The sequence below is a fragment of the Microtus oregoni genome, unplaced genomic scaffold, assembly GCF_018167655.1.
Source record: "Microtus oregoni isolate MIOR12 unplaced genomic scaffold, Mior012 000012F_ref0000307, whole genome shotgun sequence".
Classification (NCBI taxonomy): domain Eukaryota; kingdom Metazoa; phylum Chordata; class Mammalia; order Rodentia; family Cricetidae; genus Microtus; species Microtus oregoni.
In genome coordinates, this window is record NW_024543071.1 from 22,549,750 (window position 1) to 22,576,814 (window position 27,065).

The window sequence follows — 27,065 nt, forward strand, 5'->3', positions numbered from 1 at the left end:
ATATGGATCTAGTTTCAGATTTCTCATGAGGATAACCAACCAGCTTTTGCGGTATCATTTGCTGAAGAGACTATCTTTTCTTGGGTGTATGTTTTAAAACATGTTTTGAAGGATTAGAATAAACTGGAAGAGTTTATTCTGGATTCTCAGTTCTATTCTCTTGGTCTATATGTCCGTTTCTGTGCCAGGACCATACTGGTTTCGTTTCAGTAACTCCAGTGTAATTTAAGATTAATCTTAAATTGTGTTGTGATACCTCTCTGCTTAGGATTGCTTTGGCTATTCAGGGTGTTTGGTGATTCTAAAATAAAACTTGGGGTTGTTATCTCAAGTTCTGTGAAAAGTGGTGGAGATTTTTTTCATGGAGTTTTCACTGAATCTGTAGATTGCTTTTGATGAGGTGGCTATTTTCACAGTATTAATTCTGCTAACTCATATTCATTGGAAGTCTTTCCACAGTTTTAATAAGTTACTTAATGAACTGAATAAACAGTTATCAAGGAAGAAACACAAACAGCTAATAAATATTTGAAAATGTATTCAACATCCTTAGTTACCAAGAAAACACAAAGTTAAAATGACATTGAGAGTCTAGCCAGGTGGTGGTGGTACCCACCTTTAATCCCAGCACTTGGGAGGCAGAGGCAAGTGGATCTCTGCGAGTTCAAGACCAGCCTGGTCTACAGAGCTTGTTCCAGGACAGCCAGAACTGTTACACAGAGAAACTCTGTCTTGGAAAAAGAAACAAAACAAAACAAAAATGACACTGAGATTCTACTTCACTCCAGTCAAAATGGCTATCATTAAAAAAAAAAAAAAAAAACAAACTAAAATCGCCACAGTGTCCACATAAAGAGGTGGGTGTGAGACAACTCATTTTAGCTGTCTCCACTGAGGCAGTGTAGACAGAAAGACCCACAGGACTAACTGTCCTGACAGTCTAACAGTACAACGAACTCTACACTCAGTGAGAGACTGTTTCTCAAAAATAACACGTAGAGTGCACCTACCTGTAGCCCCTGCACTACGCCTGGTCTATGTGCTCTACGCGCTACTGTACAGTTTGCAAGCTGTGAAAGGGGCCGAGAGATTTAAACACACACAAACACAGACAGAAACACCGGGACACGGGTCATCCTTGAAACAAGAACGCCAAGAGTGCCAACCTTATTGTGTTCAGGGGCAGCTTATATAGTGCTCTGGCCACGCCCCAGTTCTCTGGATCTTTCAGCTGCAGCCACCAGAAACCACTCCCCTGCTTCTCTGTCTCGTGCTCAGAGCAGCTACAAACACAGGAAAACAAGTTGTTTTGCTCAGAGCAGCTACAAGCAAGTTGTTTACAGGAAATTCGGAGTCTGGGGGTCTATATGCCCCAACACCTACATGTGATTGTGCTCACACACACGCACGTGTGCACTCACACACACACACACACACACACACACACACACAGAGACACACACACACAATGTGGTGTTCTGGATGAGCAATGCCTCCCTTAGACCCATGCATTTGAACATTTGGTCGCCACTTAGTGTCCACTGTTTGGGAAGGTCATGGAACCCTTATGATGTGGAGCCTTACTGGAGCAGGTACACCCTTAGGGGCAGGCTTTGGGGTTTTACGGTCTGCCTTTTCTTCCTAAATTCTCTTCTCTCCCTGTTTCCTGTGGGGATGAAAATGAAATCAGTCGGTTTCTTGCTTCCACTGCATGCACTCACTGGCTGTGGTCATCCTTCCTGGCCATGATAGACTCTCTACCTCTTCAACCAGAGACCAAAGCAATCCTTCCTGTTACCTCAGCTGCTTTTGGTTGTGGTAGTCTATCACAGCAACAGAAAGGGGACTGATACACATGAGAGGCACAGAGGCAGAGAGAGAGAAACAAAGAAAAAGACAGAGATCACACAGGCTGACAAGGGTGTGGGGGAAGGGAGCCCCTTAGACACGGCTAGTGGGAGTATAAACTGGCATAACCACTATAACCAACCACATGGAGGATTCTCAAAAACCCAAAAATGGAAGTACCAAAAGACCCAACTCTATCATTCCTGGGTATATACCTGAAAGACTCCAAGCTGGTATACAACAGAGACAGTTGCACATCTGTGATGACTGCTAGACCATGCGATACACCAAGATACATGAGCAGCCCAATGCCCATCAACAGATGGATGAAGGAAATATGGACATATGCATGATGGGATTTTATTCAGCGGGAAACGAATGGAGCTAGAGACCATTATGGTAGCCAAAATAAAACAGAGTGGGTGTTGGGGTTTGAATGTCCTCCATCAGCTGGTGTGTTTGAACACTTGGTTCCCAGTGGTGATGCTATTTGGGAAGGCTGAAGAACCTTTAGGAGATGGAACCTCACTTTAGGGAGTTCTTTATACTGAGTGAGACTTGATGCTCTGTGGCCCAACCCCATCTCCTGTAACTGGCCGAGTGTGGATGCAATGTAGCCATCTAACCTCCTGTTCCTACCATGTCCTCTCTGCCACGGTGGGTGGAATGATTGTCTTCAACTGTAAAAGAGAATAATGCTTTCCTCCTTAAACTGGGTTGGGCAGGTATGTGGTCACAGCAATGAGAAAATGAACTAGAACACCCAGTTATAATGAACTGTGTATGCTAATTAAAAGTTAACAAAATGGAAAAAAAATTAAATTATATTTTCTGAAAAATGATTTCACTCCTCATGAGGCATCAAGGTAACCTCCTCACGGGTTTGATCTTATTCATCCTTCACGGGCAACTTGTCAACACTAGAATTTCCAACTGGAGAGAAGACTGAAGTGTAAAGAGGCTGAGCAAATTGGAGGCATAAAGGCTAAAGTGGAAATGAAATCCAGGCAGCTGCCTCCCCGAGCAGCCTGGTCTAGTTATCACCTCCTTACGGGAAGAACCCTCTTCCCCACTGTTCTTCCCACCAGGCTGAGACCAGTGACCCTCACACTTACATCAGGCACAGTTCATGGGGGCAATTAACATGGCTGGAACCCAAGCGAGTCTGACGGAGGCAGAGGAAGGAAGATGACACCTGCAGCAGGCTCCCACTCCTCACCGTTACTGCCACCCCAGTGCTCTTCAGGCTACCCGGGAAGACACGGCATGGGACTCTAGGAGGCTCTGCCATCAGGGAAGAGGCTTCATAAACGAGAGCTATTCCCTCATTATCCGCCACTCATGAGGGCTTAAAAATGGCAGGGACCTGTTTAATGGGTACAGAGTTTCAGTTTGGATGATGGCAGGGAAGGGTGCTGTGAGTGGTGTGGCTCGTGCCTATGATCTCAGTACTAAGCTGACTGAAGCAGGAGGATTACTGTGAGTCTGAATCTAACCTGGGCTACACAGAGAGTTGCAGGCCAGACTGGGCTATAAAGAAGGAGGAAAACACAAGGAGACAGGGAAGGATGGGAGGGCAGTAAGTGGAAAAAGAAGGTATTACAATATGAATATAACAGCACAATGACATGAATATACACATGGCACCAAACTGTGTTTTTAAATAGCTAAAAGGTTAGAATTTACTTATTTTGCCACAGTTAGAAAAAAATGTCACAATACTAATCTTTTAGTTACTACACTGGGGAAGGCATCTGACATGCCTCTGATGACCTGGAAAGAGAGGAAATTTAACCTTAAGGGGCCCCTTGAGAAAAGCACTGTGTAAGACATGTAAAGCCACATGAGTCCCCCAAATGGTACCCCTCATGCTAGACTCTCTGGACATCCTCAAATTCAGTCTGGAGTGTGTGCTTAGTATGATCTTCCAAGGTTTTGCCTACCTCAAGGATGTTAGATAAATCCAAGTCATGGGTGTCCATGAACATGGTAGAGAGAGAAGAAAGACATCACAGGATGCTGGGGACAGAGCTCTCTTCGGGACTCCGGGCTGCAGTCTGTATCCTGGGACCTCAGCAACCCCCTTGGGCATCAGCTGGCTCTCTCCACCTCGCCCTCTGACCTCTACTCAACTGTCACCTCAGAAACGCTTTGCCTGCTGGGAAAGCAGCCCCCCCCCCACCAGCTCATGAGTTTCTATGGAATCACTCTGCCTCCATTTTCCTAGTGCATACTACCACTGGAAATTCTTTACGCGCCAGTTACTTACTTGATACCCTTGACTGGAACCAGGACTTTCTTCAAAAACTCAGTGGCTGCTTGTAGGATAAACAAACCAAGCAGCCAAATTTGCTGTATTTTATATAACGAGAGCTTTCTACCTCACAGAGTGATTCACAAGGAAGGTCAGATGAGATTGAGTATGCCAAGGGGCTGGATGAGAGAAAAGAGGCCACACAGCAATAGGGTCATTGTGCTTCAGGAGAAAGAAAGGCCCCTTTGCCAAACCCATGCGCCTCGGAGGCTTCTTTCTGTGACTTTGCCCTGGGGTGTGACTTCTCCTTGCTTTGCCACTTTTTCTAGACAGAGAACACTATCTACCTGAAGACCATCCAAACAGAATGAAACTGAATCAGTACAAAGGGAGGGAGCTTTGTCAGCGTGGGCCTCGAAATGTATGCTGTGCTTCTGAAGCCACGGATCTGCCAGGAGGGCAAACCTAGAGGAAGGCCTCAAAGATGCTCGCTGTCCTGGGTCAGCAGTGTTCAGCAAGTATGAACTGAGGTTCCATACCACCGCCGTCAATACTATGCTTTGGACTCAGCCCAAAAAGAGAAGTGATATTGTGCAACGGAGAGACATGCCTGAAACAGAAAACTTGGATTCAACACAGGGAACCTGGCCCAGGGTAGGCACGGAAGACTTTCTAGAGCCCCATGCCTAAAGTGAGAATACAGTACAGAGGAAAGTGTAATGAGGGACCCTAAGGAGGAGAGCACTGGGCCTTTATTGCTGTAATACCCAGCAAGCTGTGCGGAGAAGCCCTGGGCAGAGCAAGGGGTTGGAACATGCAGCCGGAGAAGTAGGCAGCAGACACTCTTACACACACGCGCGCGCGAGCACACACACACACACACACACACACACACACACACACCTGCAGAGGCTCTGCAGACAAAGGGTCCATTCATTAGTCCAGCAGTCCAGAGGGTGAGTAGAGTCTGGCTACAGTAGAAGCAAAGGAAGCTAAGACAAGCCAGAGCTCACTAGAGTGCTAGTAGGGAGGGCTTGGGTTGGGAATGGGCCAGGAATGGAGAACCAGACTGAGAGATGGAGAGAAATTCCAGCTAGGTTTGATCCACAGGAATATGCTGATAATTCTGAATCACCCAAGAGGACTGTTCACCAAGCAGCTTCCTTAGCCTGGCAGAACAGGATACCAGCAGAAAAGACAAACCAGCGAGACTCCCTGCATCTTAGCACCCAGGGAAATCTCCGAATCCCAGAAGGAGACGTCAGAAATAAAGGGGAATAAATGGAGGCCTTTGGTGGTTTACATTAAAAAAAAATGGACCAAATCTACTCAAGATGTGCTATGAGTTAAAAGATGTAAGACTAGGAAAGCAGAAAGAGGCAGAAACAGAGACAGCTCGAGTACATAACCAAATGCAGGCAAAGCCTGTGCAGGCCCTTTATCTCCTTTCCCAGCAGTCTTTGCTGGAGCTGCTTCAGTCCCAAGCACTCCAGAGGAACAGAACAAATCTTACATTTGTAGACAGAAAAATATCTCAGATCTCCCCTGTGTTCGCATCAACCTTCCCCCAGCTTAGGTGTGGACTAGGGATGGAGGTAGGGTACTACATCTCATCAGCACAGTCCTCTCCCATTCCTTCTCCCCAAAACCTCCAACATTTGCAGCTTCTGGGCACTGGGAGGGCCCTGTCAAGGGTGAACACAGTAAGCTGCTTTAAGAAGTCGATGGCAGGCAGGCAGGGGTGGCACATGCCTTTAATCCCAGCACTCAGGAGACAGAGATCAGCCTGGTCTATAGACTGAGTTCCAGGACAGTTAGGGCTGTTACACAGAGAAACTCTACCTTGAAAAAACAACAACAAGAAAAGAAGAAGAAGGAGAAGAAGAAGTCAATGGCATATTAATAGCTGGCCCCTTGGATGTGATGGGTCTAAGACCCACAGAGGCAATAATTAGGGTCCATCTCAATCATTCATGTTTATACACTGCAAAATCCACGCAAATGGTTCAGCCCCTCCCTTCTACTTCTGCATCCTCAAAGGCATGCATCTCCTTTCTTTCAAGTACTTCAGCAACCTCAAACAGTACACCGCCCTTTTCTCCTGTGTGTTCCTTTATTTCATTTTGTTTTTATACCTCTACTGTTTTGTTTTGTTCACAGGGCAGGGAAACCAAACCAACAGCTTTGCACATGCTAGGTATCTTAGCCAGTATTCCTATTGCTGTGATGAAACACCATGGCCGAAAGCAGCTTGTGGAGGAAAGGGTTTCTTAGGCTTCTGCCTCCATATCACTGTTTATCCTGGAAGGAAATCAAGACAGGAACTCAGGACAGGAAATAGGAGGCAGGAGCTGATTCAGAGGCCATGGAGAGGCACTCCTTACTGGCTTGTTCCTCATGGCTTGCTCAGCCTACTTTCTTAAAGAACCCAGGACTACTATCCAGGGGTGACCCCATCTACAATGAACTGGGCCCTCCCCCATCAATCATGAATCAAGAAAATGCCCGACAGGAGAATCTTATTGAATTGTTTTCTCACTTTGAGATGATTCTGAAAGTTGATACAAAACCAGTCAGCACACCAGGCACACACTCTGACAGTGCCCTGAGCTACATCTCAGGACTGTCAAACTCTTTAAAATACAAATAAAGAAAAAATATTATATGAGCTCATTAAAACAAAACAAAATACAACTACATGAAAGCCAAAAGTACATCTTTATGTGCATGTGTGCACGCCAATATAAATGCATAGAGAAGACCTTAAGAATGCCCAAGGCAGCACAATAGCCACACTTGAAAAAGAAACCAGGATTTGATTAGGATTAATTAAATTAAGGGAGATTGTTAAGCTATATGCAATATTCATATTCTTTGTGAATAAGAAGATATCCACATATTATTCTGTGATTTAAAATAAATTAAGGGTATAATTTTTCTAAACCTGAAATTCTTGTATGAAATTCTTGTTTCTCCTGCAGAGCTTGGTTTTAATGAGTTAGATAGAACTGGGAATGCAGTCGAATGATTTTCTACTTCAGCAAGTGTTTGTTTATCCTTTTTATCTTGAGTTGAGGCCAACAATGCTAATGATTGCAAGTAGTAGGGCCAGTCCTGCACCGCCCATCCACTCCCACCCACAGCTTCAACTACTACCTCGTGGACGACTCCCAAAGGCCTCTTTCCAGAAACAGCCTCTCCCTCATAGCAGGTCCTCACTTCCCACACCCCAGCCAAGGAGAGTCAGCACACCAGCACAAAGCCAGGTTCCTGTCTCAGGGTTCTGTTCCCCCACCTAACTTCTTTATTTCTGTATTTCTGTCAATGGACACTGAGCCCCTGGAATCCAGAGAAACCCTTCACAGTCATCCTTGGTCCTTGAGCCAAGTCCCCATTCCCAAATTCTTTGCTAGTTGTCACCATCTGATTTTCTAAAAGGTTCTTCCCCATTGTTAACCGCTTTCCATTGCCAATGACTCCACCCCAGAATATTTTTTTCACACGAGACCAGTGCTTCCTAAGCACTTCCATTCATGACCCATTTTTACCTAAGAAATGTTCTCAAGAGCTCACTATATATGTATACCAAACAGGTATACACATCAATCAAACAAAGAAATTCTTTTGTACACATTCAATTTTACCATTTAGTAAAGATTAAGCCAAATTTGCATATTATGAGATGGATGTCCACATTCGTTTTTGAACAAAAAATTCAATATTAGCTGAGTATTGGATATCACAGGACAGAGAGCATCTTCAACATTTTTCAGAGTTAACTGGTAATTTACTCTTATAATTGTTAAAGCTGAGAACAATGACACACACACACACACACACACACACACACACACACTATGTATTTCATAATGGCAGAGTTTAGAGCCACTTCAGAAATTGTAGGAAATTCTATCCTATCTCAAGCTAAAATTCATTTAACGTTCTTTTTAGTGAACCTCAAGTCAGCAATTCAAAGCGCAATATTTAAAATCAAATATACAATCCAATAATAATAATAATCAATAATACAGTTCAAAGGTAGACTAATTTGATATTTCCATACTGAGGAATGACAATAGGAAAATATTGAAAGTTTTTCTTTTCTTTAAACAATATTTCTGCCTGGCAGTGGTGGTGCCCACCCTTAATCCCAGCAATCAAGAGGCAGAAGCAGGTGAACCTCTGAGTTTAAGGCCAGCGTGGCCTACAGAATGAGTTCCAAGACATCCAGGGCTACACAGAGAAACCCTGTCTCAATAATAATAATAATAATAATAATAATAATAATAATAATAATAATATATTTTCATAAAAGGAGTAAACTCTGTATGTGCAGTAAAACCTTGCTATATAACACGCTGAGCTATAGCTCAGTTGACATGGTTGATTGGTGGTGTGGAGTGTAAGGGAATATCCAGTGCAAAGTGCAAGAGCTTATGTGCTCAGGCCTAATGCTGTGGTGAGGTTACACAGGTGAACACTGCCAGAAACACCTTAGATCCACTATGAATTTAATATTAAATCAATTTATCCTTGTTGAGTGGTCAGAAGCCTTTTATTGTGGCCTAATTCTTTGTTACTCCTACGCTCAGTTATGTGACCCCATATGGGGCCATGACTCACAGTCCATGGGGCCACGGACTAGACGAACCACCTTCAAGTGGTCACCATGCTCTTGGTTGCTTTAATAAACCTTCTAAATACCTTCCTGGATGGAGGACCAACGTTCCAGCCCACTGAGGTCACCCTACCACCTATTTTATTAACCATCTCCCCAGTTGAAGATACATTTGGGAAAAATGGCTTTCATGGCTTTATGCCTCACCCAAGTATCTGATGAAAATGTTACAGAGGGTCAAAAATAAACTCAGGACATGGGCAACCTGGAAGAGTTTTTCTAGAATAAAAAAACAAAACAAAACAAATAGGATTAGATGCTATGGTGGTTTGAAGAGACACAGCCTCCACAGGTTGAGCATTTGAACATTTGGTTTCCAGTTGGTGACAAGCTGCTGGGGAAGACTGTGGAACCTTCGAGAGACAGAGCCTTGTGAAAGGAAGTGCTTCAGTGAAGGTGGGCTTTGTGGTTTTAGAGCCTGACCCACTTCCTGTTTCTCTGCTTCCTGTACCTGAATGAAATGTGATCTCTCTGCTTCCTGGTGCCCGCAGGGATGACTTCTGTTACTGCTGGCACGACTTCCCCACAACGATGGACTGAATCCCCTGGTGGCCGTACGCTAACAACCCCTCCGACCCCAAGTGGCTCTTGTCAGGGTATTCTATGACAGAGTCAGGAAAGTAGCTAACACAGATGCCATTCTCTATCTTATGATAAGCCCCACTAATAGGTACCATTACCCTGTTTTGGCCATTTTGAACTGAGGTTGAAAATCAGTAGACAGATTTTGAAGCCTTGGATCTATTAAGCAGTTGGGTTTTCATGGGGACCCATCTTATAACTGCAGAGCACATGGTTTTTAGGTCATGCAGTTGGACCCTTCACAGATCCCTGCCTTTTCAAAGATAAAGCACACACCCCTAAGCTGTGCTGATGAAGGTCCACACCCCAACATGAGTCTTACCTTTGTAACAATGGACCACACCATGTTAAATACTACAGTATATCTCACATACTCTATTTCATTTAGTCTGAACACAACCCTAAGACCTAGATATTATAACTATACCCATTCTACTAATTCAGAGGTGAATGCATATAGATTAAAACTAGCTTGATATGTAAATTAGCTACTATCTCAGAATAGTTTTTAAAAAAGCTTCATGAGACCAGTAAATGGCAGAGCTGCATCAGATATAGGCCTGCCTGACTAAAGAGATATTTAGGAGGTAGAATTTGCAGGAATCTCCACTTGTACGACTAAGCAAGTATTTATTGGAGATCTTCATTTCAGGCTCCATCTGGGGTTAAGGGCCGGAGAAAACAGAGATGATCAGTCAAGGAGATCTTGTCTTGTTGCTGCCTGTCTTCACTGAGCACATAGTCTATAGGAAAAGATGACAGTGGAGATGAGAAGCAGTGGGGAATGGTGAGAGCTCAGCAGGAAAAACTCTCAGTGGTAAAAACCAAGGTATTAGTGGACGTGAGGGCCCAGTTTCAGCAAACGAGTCAGCAACGGCTGCCTTCCTACAGTGGCGCGTACAGGAGACACAGCTTTGGGGAAAGACTGAGTTCAGTTAGGGATATTAGTTCTGGAGATGCCTGGCAGGCAGTTTGACTGACAGCTCTGGGGCCCAGGAGTGAGGCAAAGGCTGCAGACAGCATCGGAATCATCATGTATCACAAGTGTGAGGAACCCTAACACATTTGTAGAGTGAGAAAGAAAAGAGAAGGTCTTAAAAGCCATCCTTCCTACCTTCTAAGGATTGGTCCACTTCCCCTGCAAGAGGATGACCTTGCCATCAAGTCAGTCACACCCTGCCTCCTCCCCTCCCGATGTTCTGCATCAGCAAAACCTAGGACAGAGGTCCTGCTTTGTCCTCAAGACTTTTAACACCAAGCTAAAACTAAGAGGCTTTATAAGAACACTTAAAATTTTCAGGTATTTTGACTTCCTACCTGGACTTTAAAAGGACAGAAGGCAAATCCTGGATATAAAATTAGACATTCAGAAAATATCATTTCAGAAACAGCCAAAGTATTTGTCTTAGTCCCTGTTCTGTTGCTGTGAAGAGACACCATGACCGAGGCAGCTCATGTAAAAGACAGCGTTTATTTGGGGGCTTGCTGAATTTCAGACACTTAGCCCATCATCATCATGGAGAGGGTTTGGCAGCACTCACGGCACTAGGGCAGTAGCTGAGAGATGCATTCTGACCCAGAGGGAAAGAGGGAGACACTGCGCCAGGTTTTAAAATCTCAAAGCCCACCCCCAGGGACTTCCACCAACAAGGCCACAATTCCTAGTCCTCCTAATCCTTTCAAAGAGCTCTGCTCTTTGGTGAATAAGCATTCAAATATAAACCTATGGGAGGGGGCATTCTTATTCAAACCACCACAGTAATGCTCTAATGCAAAGAGCAGCAAGGCAATAAATCAATAATGAAGTATTTATGAGAAGTAGTTACTCCACATAAACCTGCATAGCTTCCTCATACCACAGCATCTGATAACCTGGGCGTTCACCCATGTCTTCCCATGAGCCTCTGTGCTAGAAAGAGATGGCGCAAGCTAAGCAGTCCCCTCTCCTTATACAGTCCGCTTCTATGTGTTGGAAGATGCCGCTCAGATCCAATCAGCCGTCACCTTCCAAAGCCTTCAAACTGAGAAGAAATGTCTGCAGAAAGAAAAAGTTTAGAGTGGAAACGTTTTCCAAAAGAAAGTAGTGCTAACAGAAATGTCTTCCATGAGTCAAGACACATCACAGAGATTTCATCAAGCCCCTTTGTCAAAACATTATCAAAAATGTATAACTTATAAATGGATTCCTCTGTTCTTATGCTCTATATACCACCCTTCCATAAGCAAAAAACAAACAAACAAAAAACCTGAAATACTGAGAAAGGGAAAGACACTCTGGCATCTTATTTCATAAGCAATGGTCATGTCCTCTCCGCAGTCTCCTCTCCAGCAGTCTCAACTGGCTCAGGTCCACCTGGCTGAGCAACAGATGTGCGGGTCTTGCTCACGGGGATCCTTAGCAGTTGGCATGTCCATAGTACCCGACACATAGAAGGGACTCAAATGACCACTGAATACATGGGCACTGAATGAATGAGGACATCATCTCATCATGGTTTTAAAAAGAAGTAACATGCATGCGGCAAGGACGCGTGAAAAAGTGAAGAGAAGAGGTGAGCAGCACGCTCCTTACAGGTCACCTGTGGACTCCTCAGCTCATTTACAAAGATGGCACAGAGCAGCCCATGGTGAGGTCAGTTTCTTACCTACAGATGCTGACGTTCAATTCTTTAAGTTTCATGACTTCCCCTTTCCGTATGCCTTAGGAACATATTCTTAAAGACTTTTCACCTAAACTAAAATTTGGCACTGAATTTGGCTGGTGGTAGATTCTAAGGTAAGGCACTGGCCCAACTTCGTTGCCCAGGTTTGCTGCCCTGTTCTTTAATGCCTTTTCACACTAGACACATGCTACATTTTGTATCGGTGTAAATAAATGCAATGCAGATATTAAAGAATATTTACCACTTTAATGATAAACTTACAGAACCGAAGTTCCCGCGTGGCACAGGAGGTAGGAAGGAAAGGGCGGAGCCGCCTCCCACGCCCATTTATCTGTAGGCATTCGCCCGAGGCAAACCCCGCCCCCTAAAGGGGCTGTCGTCACCCTACAACATTTCTCAAGGAAAGAGTCTAAGTGGCTGGCCAGGCTGCAAGGATGGTGTCTAAACAGCTAATGGTCAGGTCCAGATGCTGCGTATCTTGTGAGGATTAGGAAGAAAGGGGGTTCGCCATAAAGGAGGGGTGAAAGAAATTCCATTTTCATCTCACAGGAAGGCAAATTTAGAGATTACCCTTGATTATTGAAGAAAAAAAAAACAGCACAAGCCCAATTAACCAAGCCACAGTGTGGTCACTCGCTCCCACCTGCCGTCCCCATAAGCCGAGTCCCTAGTTTGCTGCCACATCTGAAGCTGGCTGTACTTCCAGAAAAGCACTGAGGATCTCCTGGAATTCAATCAGTGCACACTCAGGAGCCCTGGGCTAATTTTAATTCTGACATGTAGTGATCATGGCTCTATTAGAGCTATTTTTATTTAACTCCAAAATAAACTCTAAATGGGCTCGAGATTAATATCAATTAATATCATTGTGTTAGAAATGTAATGAATTAACAAAATGATACCACGCTGTTCCACTTAGCTGCAGACACGGTTGACCAGTGGGACATTTGTTAACAAGACAAACACTGCAGAAGATCAGCTATGACAATGCATAAATCATCTGAAGGCATTTGACTAAATTCAGTCCTCTTTCCTTAAAAATAATCTGAAACATGATGCTACTTTTTCAAAGGATTTAAACTGTTTTAAGCCAAAAGCCATCATACTTACTAGTAAAAACAAAAGACATTTCTTCAAGCTCAGGTCTAATACAAAGGGGCCCAATGTTTTCACCCTGAAATCTTTATATAAGAAAAATAATAACTTAAGGATAACGTATTTTTTTTACCTACAAGACTGAGGACAATCTACCACAAAATTAAGTTGATTAAGCAAAAAATACTAACATATTTCAAGAAGGCGAAGTTTGAAGAGGCACATGTTTGGGGTGTAGAGAGAGAAGTCAGAAGAGGGGAGTAAGGGAGTATGTCAAATTTCATTGAATCCACATATTAAGAATAAAGAAAATAAAAAGCTAGAGTTAACAAATATATTAACATATTTCAAAACTATGAGTGAGAAAGATGGGATTAATCTGAAAATTCTATAAACTTCCAGTGACTGATATGAAAACATTTGAGAAAGTCAAGAAACATACCAAGACAGAAAAATAAACTATGAGAGATTCCAAATTAATATATAAATTTAATATAACCCTGACCAGAATTTCAAAAAATTTCTAAGATTTTGGCAACTGTCTCAGAAGTTACTGGAAGTTAATTGTAAGACTATATATACTAGGAGGAATATGGACTGTTTGAGTAAGTATAAGAATTTTCTCTGTGAGATAGTACAGATATTACAAGTTCAACTAAAAATATGTTCAAAAATCAAAAGGCAGATACCTCAGACCTAAGCTTATTTTTAAATATACAATATGTGATTAAGAATCATCCAGCATTAGATGATAAATAATATTGCAAAATTATTAGCTAATTATTCATTTTAATTTGTGTGTGAGAGTGGGAGAAATAGTATCCATCAAGGGCAAGCCCCCAGTTGGCCAGCCAGTGCCAAGTGGTCCAGCCCTGAGCATGTGTGTATGTATACGTGTCTGTGTGTGTGTGTGCCTGCATGTGTGTGTGTGTGTGTGTGTGTGTGTGTGTGTGCGTGTGTGAAAGAGAGAGAGAGAGAAGTAATAACAAAGAAAAAGAGACCATGATTAGGTGGAGGAAAGGGAGGGGGAAAATTATGCAATTCTCAATTAAAAAATTACTATCTGAGAGATGAGTATAATAAGAAATAATCATCAAGGAATAGAAGCCTGAGTTCAATCCCAAAACCCAAGTGAAGATGGAGGGAGAGAGCAGACTCACAAAGTTATCATCTGATACCCACACATGTACACACTCACACACACACTCCTGCATGCACACACACACAGACACACATCCATACACACATGCACACACATATATGCACATACAGTTCAATAATAAAAATTTTAAAGCATCATAAAAACAAAACGAAGCACCGTAAGCATTTGAAATACATATTCTTCCCTTTACCCGTCGAGTCACATCGCTGCCTGTTCCATAGGATGGTGTAAAGCGCAGATGCATGCTGACATGACAACGTTCGCCCCACTCGAGAGAAAGAAGCGTTGAACGAAACAAAGCACTGAGCATTAGTGATGTTAGTGTAGAACTACAGGTTGGTTTTTTTCTTTTACTTTTTTCTTTATTGTACTTCTATATCCCAGGTTATCCAGGTTTTAAAATTGCAGTATTCAGTAATCAAGAAAATACTTGGGCGGTGGTGGTGTACATCTTTAATCCAAGCCCTCGGCAGGCAGAGGCAGAGGCAGAGGGATCGCCTTGAGTTCGAGGCCCAGCCTGGTCTACAGAGAGAGTTCCAAGCAGCCAAGGCTACACAAAAAAAAAAAACCCTGTCTTGAAAAACCAAAAGAAAAAAAAAAAAGAGAAAAGAATGCTAATTGGAAACTGTGAAACACAGGGAAATGTCTGCTAAAAAGATGATTATGGTGGGGGGAAATTGAGGGAGGGGGAGAAAAACAGAGAAGACCAAAGACACAGAGCAAAAACCATCATTAAGTAACTAAGAAAAAGCAAACTGATGATAAAATAGATAAAATGCCTTTCATTACGATTCGAGAAACACTCTTTCAAGCTATAAAATACCAAGCTTTGGCTAAGGTTAAAAATAAGAAGGATCCCACAAAACTTGAATCTGCTATTGAAACATCGCTTGGAAAGACCATTCTTATGTATTATTAACAGAACTGCAAATTAGTACTTTTTTTTCTTTTGAGATGGGGTCTCATTATGTTGCCCAGGTTGGCTGCAAACTCCAGGGTTTAAGCAACCTTCCTACCATGACCTCTTGAGTACCTAGGCCAACAGGGTGAAATCATCGTGCTTGGCTATGACAGTTTTAGGGGGCATTTTTGACAACACCTGTAGGGAGTCTCTTGGTTAAAGTACCCTTTGAACTATTAATTTCACCTCTGGGACTTTGTAAGCTAAAGAGAGAATTAGAAGCTAAGTATGATGGTGTGTACCTTATAGTTGGCAAGGCTGAGACAGGAAGATTGTTTAAGCCCAAGAGTATGGGTCAGTCTGGGCTACTTAGGAGGATCCTATCATAAAATAAAAAGGATTAAAAATAAAAGTGGTGGGAGAATGTGATCTATGGTAGAGTTTTTGCCTAGCATACACAGGCCCTGGGTTTAATCCCAGTACCCCAAAAAAAGAGAGAGAGAAGGAGGGAGGGAGGAAGGAAAACTAAAAGCTTGGTCAAGAGTTAGTTACACAAAATTAGAATGGAGATTAGCCACAAAACACCCAACAATGGGGGAATGTATAAACCCTGTAGAAAGGCACTACATGAAGAGGCTATGGTGGTGCACACCTATACGCCAGCTACTCCCTGTGTAATCACAGCTACTCAGGAGGTGGAAGCAGGAGAATAACAGTTTTGAGATCAACAGGACTGTACAGCAAAGCCCTATCTCAAAATAAAGCAAAAGACTGCGTACGTAATTTAGTGGTAGGGAACATAACAGAGTGAGAGGCCTAAATTTCGTGCCCAAAACAAGTAAAACGGGGTTAATATGAACCCAGAACCACACAAACATTTGAAACTGTTTAATGGTATTGGGACTCTCTCTAAGACAGAATGTGATGCAAGAAACCCAGCAACGGATATATTCACAGGCTGATCTCAATTCTGATTCGGAAAGCAAAAGTCTAGCTCTACCTCTCCCCAGGTAGGAAGCGTTGGACAAAATGTTGAATTTTCCAGTAGCCCAGTACCTTCAAATCTCAAGAGGGCCAAACCTGAATGCCTCCCCTTTTCAGTCTTCAGTTCTGAATTACTGTACAGCATTGTTCAGAGTCAAAACCAGTAAATCATAAACAGATATACGAAGTGTGTATTAATAATGAAAGGATGAAATATAGGGGCGGGGAAGACAGCTCAGTCAGTAAAGTATTCGCTGTGCAAGCATGAGGGCCTGGGGTGGATCCCTGGAGCCCTGTAAAAAAGCCAGTGGAAGTGGCATGTGCTTGGAATCCCAGAGCTGGGGAAGGAGAGACACACAGATTCCTAGCGCTGGCTGGTCAGCCAGCCTAGCTTACACCAGTGAGCTCCAGGTTCAGTAAGAAACCCTGCAACAAAAATAAAGTGGGCAGGCACTGAGGAGGATACCCAGTATCAACTTGCAGCTGCACACTCACATGCATCACCCCCTACACACACCACACACATGCACACACAAAGAAAATACACAGAATTTCAGTTGTTAAAACGGCGTTTGTATTAAAGGTTGTTTTGACTCTTAGGCAAGCGACATACTTTAAGACATGTGCTGGGATGGTGGCAGTTCTTCAGAAAAGCACAGCGTGGCTAGAAATAAGCACAGCCTCTCGTCCTCCATGACTAATCGGATCGGGGTTTGCCTGTCTGGGATGTAGACACTCTTCACCTGTTGTCAGCCATCCCATGACTTCATACTGGAGAACCCCAGCCATCCTCAACCAGCCCTGGGCAGTCAGAAAAAGGCTAGAAGTGTCCCTGAAGAATACACAAGGTTGCCAGACTCCTGCTGCTGCATTAACCTCCAGATATGCCACAGGAAGGCTCCTTGCACATATATGCAGCATTTCATGCAGGTTCTAGAAGTTCTCATTTTCTTCTCATAGATTCAGATACCAGCCCCTGGCTGCCATGGTACTGGGACCCATCCCTAAGCTATAGCCCCATCCTTCGAATTCAAATCATAATGGAGAATATTTACTTCACAGCTACGTCTCGTTTTACTAATCTCTACCACTGTGAATTTTAAAATCATGCCCAAGCCACAACTGAAGGGAAAACCTCAAACTCAGTAAGCCAGGCGGAGTCCAGAACAAACCAGCCTGCTGAGCGGTGAATCAGCCTGGACCCAGAGCGGCTAACAAAGAACTCAGGCTCTGCCCTGTCCTCTGAACTTATTCTGCTTTTGGGAGTGAAGAAGTGGAGACAAAGCTTCACACCAAGAGTCTTTTGCTTCTGGGACGATTCTCCACCTCCCAGAGACTGACGGAACGCGGTGGGGACCCTGTAATTCTTCCGAGTAAATGTTTCACTGGTGAAAAGATATTCATCAGTGGAGTCTGTTCTTGTAGAGGATAACAGATGAATTGACGCTTTCGTTAGAAATGACAGCCTTTAAAGCAACTCCACTGATACCCAAATTAAAATGTGTTACATGATATTTTAATCCCAGACATGTATAGCATGCACTGGGTCACATGTGTTTTCCCCAAATGATTTTCTTTCCACTCCCTGGATTTTCCATACTCGGTAATATTATATAGTTCAAATTTACAATGAAGTCATCGAAACAGAGTCTCTCCTTGCTTCTGCCTCCTCTTTAATTCTGAATAAAGAAGCCCCACTCTTTAATTACTTCAATGTAGCAAGCGGTCAAGGAACAAAACTACATAAATGCCTGCTGACTTCTGGATGGGGGCACACCCATAGAAGGAGACCTTTCTCAGTCGCTGTGAGTGGCTGATGCAGACCCTATAACCTGACCCCAGCAATGTCACTACCAAGCAGAGAGATAGAACAGGTTTTAGGCAAATTGTTAATGAGTCTGGCTGACACCAAATAGCCAGTACTGACTATGAGCCCTGTCAGGACTGGGCTACTGTGTTTTGTTTCTCCCAGTACTTTGATCTCCCTGCAGTGCTCACACCCTCAATGAAGGGATACTGGGATACTGTCACCTGCGGGGCGAGGGGGGGGGGACACCTTACACCTTCCAGCTAGAGGTCAGAGTTTATATTATATTCTGAATTTGGAGCAGAGGCAAAGTTGAGGTTGGGGAGCTGCAAGCATCATCCTATACCACATACTCCAGGCCCTTCTGGCTGGCTGGCAGGAGGCAGAAGAAGAAATGTCCGGTAGCCTCTATAAGCAGCAGCCACTCTGCTTCTGGGCAGAAGACCAGGAGATCTCAGAGACCTCAGGCAGGGCCAGCTACTGAGCCCCTAAGAAACAGCCCTCGGTCACTGAAGTGAAAAGAAATTAGACTATTTTCCTGCCATACCACTGAGTCTAGAAAAGCTCATGGTAGCCGGGCGGTGGTGGCGCACGCCTTTAATCCCAGCATTTGGGAGGCGGAGGCAGGTGGAGCTCTGTGAGTTCGAGGCCAGCCTTGTCTACAGCGTGAGTTCCAGGATAGCCAGAGCTATGTAGAGAGAACTTGTCCTGAAAAACAAAAACAAAACAAACAAAAACTCACACTGGCAAATACGTGTTGAATTTTTATTTTATAGTAAGTGTTGCTCTCAACACTACATGGATTTATCCAGTTCAGTTTCACAACCTAGTAGATAAGTGACACTATGACCCTCCACTATGTACACTCAGACACTTGGACTGCATATCTTGCAGGTGGACAGCCACGCCAATTATTAACAGTGGAGTCAGGATATAAACAATCCAAACAGCCTGCCTCCAGAGCTAAACTTATAGAATGGAATGAGGGAAAATCCAGAGTTACGTTTCTTTCACATCTAATCTGTGCATTAAATATCATACATATTGTATCTTTACTTAGGATGTAGTTCCCTCTCCACATTAATGCTTCCTGTCATGCAAAATCTCAGGCGGCGCCAATATAGAAAGCAAGTAAGAGTGAAACTACTCAAGAGAAGCAGAACAAAATGCTGGGGTCTCCATGGCCAGCACCTCACTCACCAGACTGAGGCTCCAAACCCTCCTGGAACAGTGTTTAAAAATAAAATAAAATAATAAAAACACCTTGTCCAAATTGTTATCTCCTAGAATTAGATGCTTGAGACTCAAAAGAAGTCCCGGCAGAACACCGATAATCATCAGCAAAATCAAAAGAAAAGACCAAGAAACTCCTACTTGCTGTCATTGAGGACCTGAGAAACCCTGATCCCTGTCCTGACACTAAACAGCTCCAGACTGAGGAGCAGAGGGACCAGGGGAGGTGGAATTTGGGGCTGAAGGGAGAGTCAGGAATGGGCAAATCCAATAAACAGGCAGAGGTGGGACACAGAGCCAGTGGGGCTCCAGAGCCAGCAGCCTGTGGTGAGGAGGGAGGTCCAGCGGGAATGGAGGTGGGAGCAGGGGTGCAGGCAGCTCTGCCTGCCCAGCCTGTTCCTCCGGCTGCAGCTGTCGGAGCACTGTGACTTAAGAACGACAAGAACTCAACAGGACTTCAATCATCAGCATTTGAAGGGAAAATAAAACCAGCTACACTGCCCTTCTCACCAAATCAAACATTGCCTTTCCCTTACCTACAGCCATTCAAAGGTGAAGGCTTCAGGTACCTGCTTTGGGGATGGTGGGGTTCCCAGTGAAGAGCACCGAGAGACTTGGACCCACAACACGGCTGTACCTGCACTAGTGGGAGCCTGGGCAAGACTCAGACTTCTGTCTGCTCCTGCAGCCAGCAGATGATCACTTCCTAGGACTGCAGGTTAAACCCTTTAAACGCTCACAAAGCACTCAGAGGCAGCGCCTCGGGCAAAGCGCTCAGCAAAGGCCGGCTCATTGCTCTCTGATTTAGGTAGCTTTGGACCGCTCTCCAATGTCTCCTCCACGCTGCGTCCTGATTCCTAAACTGCTGTGACAAATGACTACACCTGACTGAAATAAATAACACAAATCTGTCACCGTACAGCCTTGGAGGTCAGAAGGCTCCGATGGGTTGCGAGCCTTTTCCTCAGGCTCTAGGAAAGAATTCAGTTTCCTGCCTTTTTTCCACCCTTCAGGCTGGGGATCAAACCCAGAGCCTCAAATATGCTAGGCTGGTGTCTTACCAGCTATCTGCCTGCATCCTTTTCCTCTCTTTACATCATATGACTTATCTCTCTCTACAAACTCTGGCCTTCCATCTCCTTCTTATAGGAGCTGTGTGATGAGATTGAACCTACACAGAAATCCAGGAAAATGCCTTACTTTAAACACATCTGCCGACTCCATTTGGTCATATAAAGCAGTGTATCCACGGATGCCAAGGACTCACCCTTGACCTCCCACATGCACCTCCCAAACCCCAAACTACATCCTCTCACAGCGAAGATACAATAGTGCGAGTAGCTAACTTATTGAATAGTCAGTATATGCTATATAAGAGCCTATGCAATTTGCTTTGGGCAAATCATTTTTAATTACCTTTAAAAATATTGTTTTTTAAGAACTGTCTGGGGCAAGACTTAAGTATACTCTGGCAAGTTTGGGTCTAGATACTTTGCCTTTGACAAGAAGGATGTCTGAACCTATCTTTAAGTCACACTAGCTGGTGGGAGAAGGCACACAACCATCAGGAAACTTCAAGACGAGAGGCACTCATGTCCCCTCACTAAAGAAAGGGTCCCGCAGAGTCCTTGGTTAAAGGAACACACAGATGGCAGAGCACTCAGAACATGTCCCCATTTACAAAAGAGAAACTTTGGGGTTTCCAAAAAGCCAAGAAGAAGCCACCTGAGGTTTCCTGGGGGGAAGGAGATGTAAGAAGGTCATTCCTGTCTCTAGCTCAAACAACCCTGATGCTCCATGACTTAAAGAAAGATTCATGTGAATTCCCGGAGAGAGCTCTTACTGGGTCAGGTGAATCTAGACCCGATGAAACAGGCTGAAAAGCCTGGGGATCCTGGTGGCCCAGCATAATAGCTCTGCCACTGAGCTGGGGAACAAGTCCTTGCCTCCACCGCAGCACTTAGGGATACAAGCCCCCCTGTTCCATGGCTTTCAACGCAGCCCAGTTGTGTCTCTACTATCCCTAAGTATCAAAAAATGACCTCTTTTTCTTTCCAGTTCTCACACAGCCAATGGCTAAAAGTCTGAGTGTCACTGGCAGAGGGCGGGACCGGGCAAGCTGCACCATTGCTGGGCATGCGTGATGAGATGGCTTGGGTAGTCAAAGCTTTCAACCCTCAACCACCAAACGATTTAGCTCTACTCTTATCTGAAACTTCCCAATGGGCCGGATTAAAGTTATTAAGTTTCACCTAGTCACTTGTGTGAATCATAAGCTCAAAGTCAGATGCAGGACAGCACAGTGCTCGAGAGAATAGATTCCAGAGCCAATCTGCTTAGATTAGGCTTCGCTGTGACTTTAATGCACGTTAGCCTTCCGTTACCTCTGCTTTGTCATCTTCAGTGTGGATTTAACAACAGAATTATACATTCCTCAGCAGAAACTGAGAAACCAGCCATGAAATATAGAAGTCATTTTGATTGTGTCCACATAAAGGGTATATATGTCCAATACTACATCCCGTGTCTGTCCATTATTTCTGAAGATGTATAAACAGTTGTTGCCAGCTAAGAAAAGGAGACGATTGCAAAGTCACACCAGGCTGGACCAAGTTTTGTTGCCGAAATATAAATCCACAGAAGGCTGCAGGTAAGGGGTCAGGTCTCTAGCACTTCTGCCCAATGCCATACGAATGAAATACATTAACAGATGACATATGTGACCTGCTGTCTAGTGTTATTTTCATCAATATAGACGGGGAGAGTTATAAACAGGAAGCTTTAAAGATTTCATTTGCAAATCTGTTCCCTTTGAAAACCAACTCTGTGGAAACAATTCTCTAGGGTGGGCCTTTCTGCGGTGATGGCAGTGTCCTGTATTTGTGCTGTGTATATAGCTACGTGAAGCATCCAAGCACTTAGATGCAGATAATTTCATTTATTTTTAACTCATTTAAACTTAATCATATGTGGCTAGTGGCTACCATATTGACAATACAGCCACAGAGAGCTATGCTCCCAATCTGGCCCGTGGAAACCTACTTAAGCCATAACTCAACTGAATTAACATTAAATTAACAAGCCTGAAGCAAAGGGGAAGAGGGAGACTCTTAACTTCCTTGCCAGGCCTCACAGCTGGTGCCCTTTGATACATCCTTCCTCTTTTTCCATTCCCCATTCCATCAATCCACAGCTCTTGTCTTCCCCGCCCAAGGTTCACCAGGCTACATGCTTCTCTAAGTCCCATCCATGCCTCCCATCACTTGTCAAGTGGTCCCTAAGGAACAGGGTAGGAACCAGGACTGTATCAGTTGTCCTCTGCAGGCTGCATGTGGAAAGCAGGGACTGCCAACAAACACAAACCTGCAGGACAGACATAATGCTTGAAAGTGTCCCCTCTACTTACAAAACTCCTCAACTTTTCAAATTTCCTTTACTCGTTTAGGAATCTGTAGCAAACTACACACACCAAACAAATGCCAGCCATCAAGTATAAGATAGAAGACCAAAGAAACATGTAACCAAGAACCGTTGTCCATAGATAAAGGAAACCAACAACCTTCACTGGTCTCTAGCTTCACCCCTTATGCCTAAGTATGAATTTTTTTTATGACAAAGGTCAAATCTGGAATGCATCAAGAAGCTTGTCTTACGAGGAGGGCGGGGGAAGAATGCTCCTCCGGCTTAATCTCACCTCTCACCTGGTCTTGAGCCAAAGATGACCAGGAGGCACTCCTGAGCACAAGGCAAATTGCTCCTTGGGGCTGTAAGCAAAGGATAAGCTGCTGGTAAATGCGTCTCTAAATCCCTTTGGTTACACTAACTCCTCTGAAATGGAGCTTTATTATGTACAAAACTGAGTCTTAATATTTAATACCTGCCCATAATTATTTCTAGAGAGCCTTCCAAATGTAAACATCAGTTCAGCAAAGTCAGAGAGCAGATACCTTGGCTGGGGCAAAGAGAGAGAGAGAGAGAGAGAGAGAGAGAGAGAGAGAGAGAGAGAGAGAGAGATCTGCATAAATCTCACAGGTCTACCAGGATCAAAGAGGGGCGGCAAACTTGAGAGTGAAGGCTGTTTACCCTTTAGAATGGCCACGGGTGGGGAGACTGGGGGAAGTCAGTGAAGAAGAGTGTACATCTACAACAGTGGCGTTCAACCTTCCTAACGCTGTGACCCTTTAATAAACACAGTTCCTCATGTCGTAGTGACCCCCAAGCATAAGATTATTTTCATTGCTACTTCAAAAGTGTAATTCTGCTACTGTTAGGAATCGTAATGTAAACATCTGTGTTCTCCGATGGTCTTAGGCAAGCCCTGTGAAGGGGTCGGTGGGCCCCAAAGGGGTTGCAACCCACAGGTTGAGAACCGTGGCTCTAGAGACTACTGCCAGGCATTCGTCAGAAAAGCCAGGGCTGTGTTTAGGAACTGAGGGATAGCCGCCTCTTCCTGAACTGACAACTAGGACCCCAGACTGGCATCTGTGTATGGAACCACCTGCAACCACTCCCCAGACTGGTGTTCAACTATTCCTCCAGGATTCCCAAGTCCCTGGTCTTAGCTATTCTGCAGCCTTGGCTTCACCCTGCCCCCACAGGGGGCTCCTTCAAGAAAGTCAAGGAAACCCACCAATACTGATGGAATTGTGAGCTATGTACAAAAAAAAAAAGTTTTTAGCAAAGTCAACTCTAGCAATCCACTCAGAGAGTTTTTTTTTAAAAAAACACTGAAATAATTTAATGATGAAAATTTCTTATACTAATTGATTCAGTCAATCGAACCAAGTGTGGCTTGGCTTAAGCGGGAAGCGTATTTACACTATGCACTTAGCACGTATCTTCGCCAAAGAACTGCGTGCATCTTGGTTATTTAGAGCGTGCATCTTGGTTATTTAGAGGGACTTTGAAGAAAAAGCATAGATAACCACTCTAGACGTCACCGGTTACAGTGAGACGGGTCCTGCATTGTATTTCCTAGGACTCTGCAGATAAATCTCTCCGGAAACAATGTCTGAGAACTTTCCTTGAAATATGTTGCCGAGTCCCGCCGCGAAAAGGACTCCTACTTTTCTTTGTGCTGGCCACTTTCACACTACACACACAGCATGAAGTGGTGAGCCAAAGAGGGGTCACCGGGTGACCTCCAGCCTCACATTCCCCGAGGGATGGGCTGTCCCCTGGGAGGCGGGAGCCGCTGGGCCACCAGGTACAAAAAGTCAGGCTGCTGCTGGGCGCGACTCCAGCCCCGAGAGCACCCAGGCCGGAGCACTCCGGGTCCGCGGTCCTTGGGGACCCAGCGGCAGAGCCGCAGGCTCACCTTAGATCTCCAGCCAGTCGTGCGGCGGTCCCCGAGTAGCCTGTCCCTCGGGGACCTCGTCCGCGCGCGCGCGTCGCAGGAGGCGTGGGGAGTCCTGGCTTCCGAGTGTCAGCCGCACAGCCGGTGCCCAGGAGCGCTCAGGAGCGGGGCCAGTGCCCGGGAGCCCAGCGGGGCGCGCTGCTGCTGTTCACTGCTCGAGCCCGCTGCCCGCACGTCCCGTCCCCGCCCGCCAGCACTCGGGCGCAGCCCGCGCGTCCCTCGCCTCAGCAGTGCGAGCTGCCCGGAGCCAAGCCGAGCGGGGCGGCGAGGGCCCCCGCCCTGGGCCGGGCTTTCCCAGAACTCGCCCGCGGGGTGAGAGACCGCGAGCGCCGCCGTGGGCCGCTAGGCGACCAGGGGAGCGGCTAGTGCCTGGCCCGCCCCCGACTCTGCCGGACGGGGCCCGCCCCCACCACCCTGCTATCTCCCGCCCTGGCGGTCCAGGCGACCCTCGCCTGGGCCCCTGGCTAAGGCGCCCAGGAGCCACTCTCTGGCTCAGGCCCAGGAGGGAGCCGGCTACAGCTATGCCGGGTCACCCAGCTCCTGGGAGAGAGGGAACTTTGCACACCTTCAGGGGCTGAGGTCCTCTTGCACTGGCACTGCCTCCCCTCCTGCAGACCTTCTCTGGGTGACTTGACTAAAGTTACTCTAATAGGTGTCATCAGTGAGACTCAGCACTATCCTTCACCCATTCATTTCACGAGTACTTGTAGAACACTACAGCTGGGCTCGCGACAACCCTTCACTGCGTGTGGCCACCCATTCCTGTGACCTCTAAAAAACACTCACATCTGCTGGGTGTTTCGAAGCAAATCTGGAGATTTTTCACAGCTACCAGAAACTTCCGGCTCTGCATCAAGCGTTCTCTGCTACTGGCAAAAGTTTTATGCCCCGTCTGCAGTTGGGAGAGCCAGAGACCTGGAGAAAACCCAAAACTCCTCCCATTTGCCTAAACCTGTGCCTTCTCCTTTGTTACCTATTTCACAGAGACCTTTGACCTGACACCTCTTCACACATTCAATCAGAGCTGACCCTTTAGGCCCACGTTTCACATCTGTCTTTCCCTTGGACCAAACCAACCTTTCAAACCACAGCCATAGTCAAACCTCCGATATCTCAATATCCCCCTCCATACTCGCTCCCCATTATGGGGGGAGGCCAATACAACAGGGTGTGTCCAGCCCCCAGACTCCCCCAGCTCTACCTGGAACAGACCTATGTATCTGGATCATGGCTGCCTCCCTCGGGTTCTGCTCCTGTTCAGCTTAGGTCCCTCTTGAAAAAGATCTCCCCTCCTTGGAGCCTCTAGAGCCCAGGAGAGGCTGGAACAAGAATGCACGAGACAGCCAAAGAATTCTGCCCGTCAGAAAACCCTGCCAGCCCTATCCCTACTCTGTTTTGCTGTTTTCCTACCCCTAGGATTTTAATGAAAACTAATGTTGCCGCCTCCCACGAGAGCTGGTCCAGAGAGCCTGAGCAGAAGGCTTTGAGGGAAATTCTTTGTTCATAAGCACTTGAGATTTTAGTTTTAGACCAATGAGAAATAAACAATCCTTTACCCCAACCCCAGACTTGGACAGGTAGGTGGAGAGAGAAGCAAGAGATGCTTTCACTAAAAGGTAAGCAGCGTGGACTTTTATTTATCAGACAGAACTACACTGTGGTTTTTAGAGTTCATTTCATAAATCTAGTAATCCAGATATCATCATCACCTGGTCCATGCCCAGACTTCCAGTTGGTTGTTCTTTTTTTAAAATTTGTTGTGGGAGTTTGATTGCTGCAAAGTGGTGGGTTTGCAGGCAGTCAGCATCGCCACCTCCGCACTGTCGAGAACCAAGACAAATGTAGGTCCCATAGGCAGAGAGTTGGCCACCCAAGTGTCATGACCCACAGGCTCCACCCCTACGAAGGGGTGCCTTTCCCAAATCTTTGCAAAGAGAGTATCCAGATCAACGTTCTCCGCTCACCCCCTCAGTAAATGCCACTGGAGGGAGCCTGGTCCCTGAGGCTGCCTCACCGCATTGGAATGTCTGAGCTAACAGTACTTCCAGAGGGTTCATTGCTCCCTCTGAACAGCACTGCCCAGACTTTCTGGAGATTTTAATTCACTCCGCAACCTTGCCAACAGTTGCATACAAGGTGCCTTTTTTACACCCTGCTCTCTGTTCAGTCAAACATGCAGACCATCTCAGGGGTACAATAGCTCCATTCAAGGCTGTTTCTAAAGTACAGCATATAACCTCTGCGCTGTGGGGTTGCTGCCAGCCATTATCTGCAGGAAGAAAGACTGTCAGATAAAGTGCCTGAGAATCAGAGAAGCGCTGGACAGTTTCCATGGAAAATTCAGTTCAGAGAAGCCAGTCGGCATCTCAGTACAGTTCACTCTGCACAGTAAACAATAGCTTCAAGGAACATGACTGTGAAAATTTTATATACGTGTAGTGCATTTGTGTTGGAAACTGCAGAAGAAAGTACACCATCTCTTTTGAAGTGGTTACAGAAAGG

General features: G+C 45.3%; 1 protein-coding gene across 1 annotated transcript in view; it reads right to left on the reverse strand.

Annotated features, from left to right (window-relative positions):
- Nucleotides 1-24,810, reverse strand: part of LOC121454110 (1-phosphatidylinositol 4,5-bisphosphate phosphodiesterase epsilon-1-like) — a 42,365-nt gene extending 17,555 nt beyond the window's left edge. The window contains exon 1 of the mRNA XM_041661311.1: nt 24,525-24,810. The gene's annotated coding sequence lies outside the window, so the exon portion shown is untranslated. The remainder of the gene's footprint in view (nt 1-24,524) is intronic.
- Between the last annotated feature and the right edge of the window lie 2,255 nt (nt 24,811-27,065).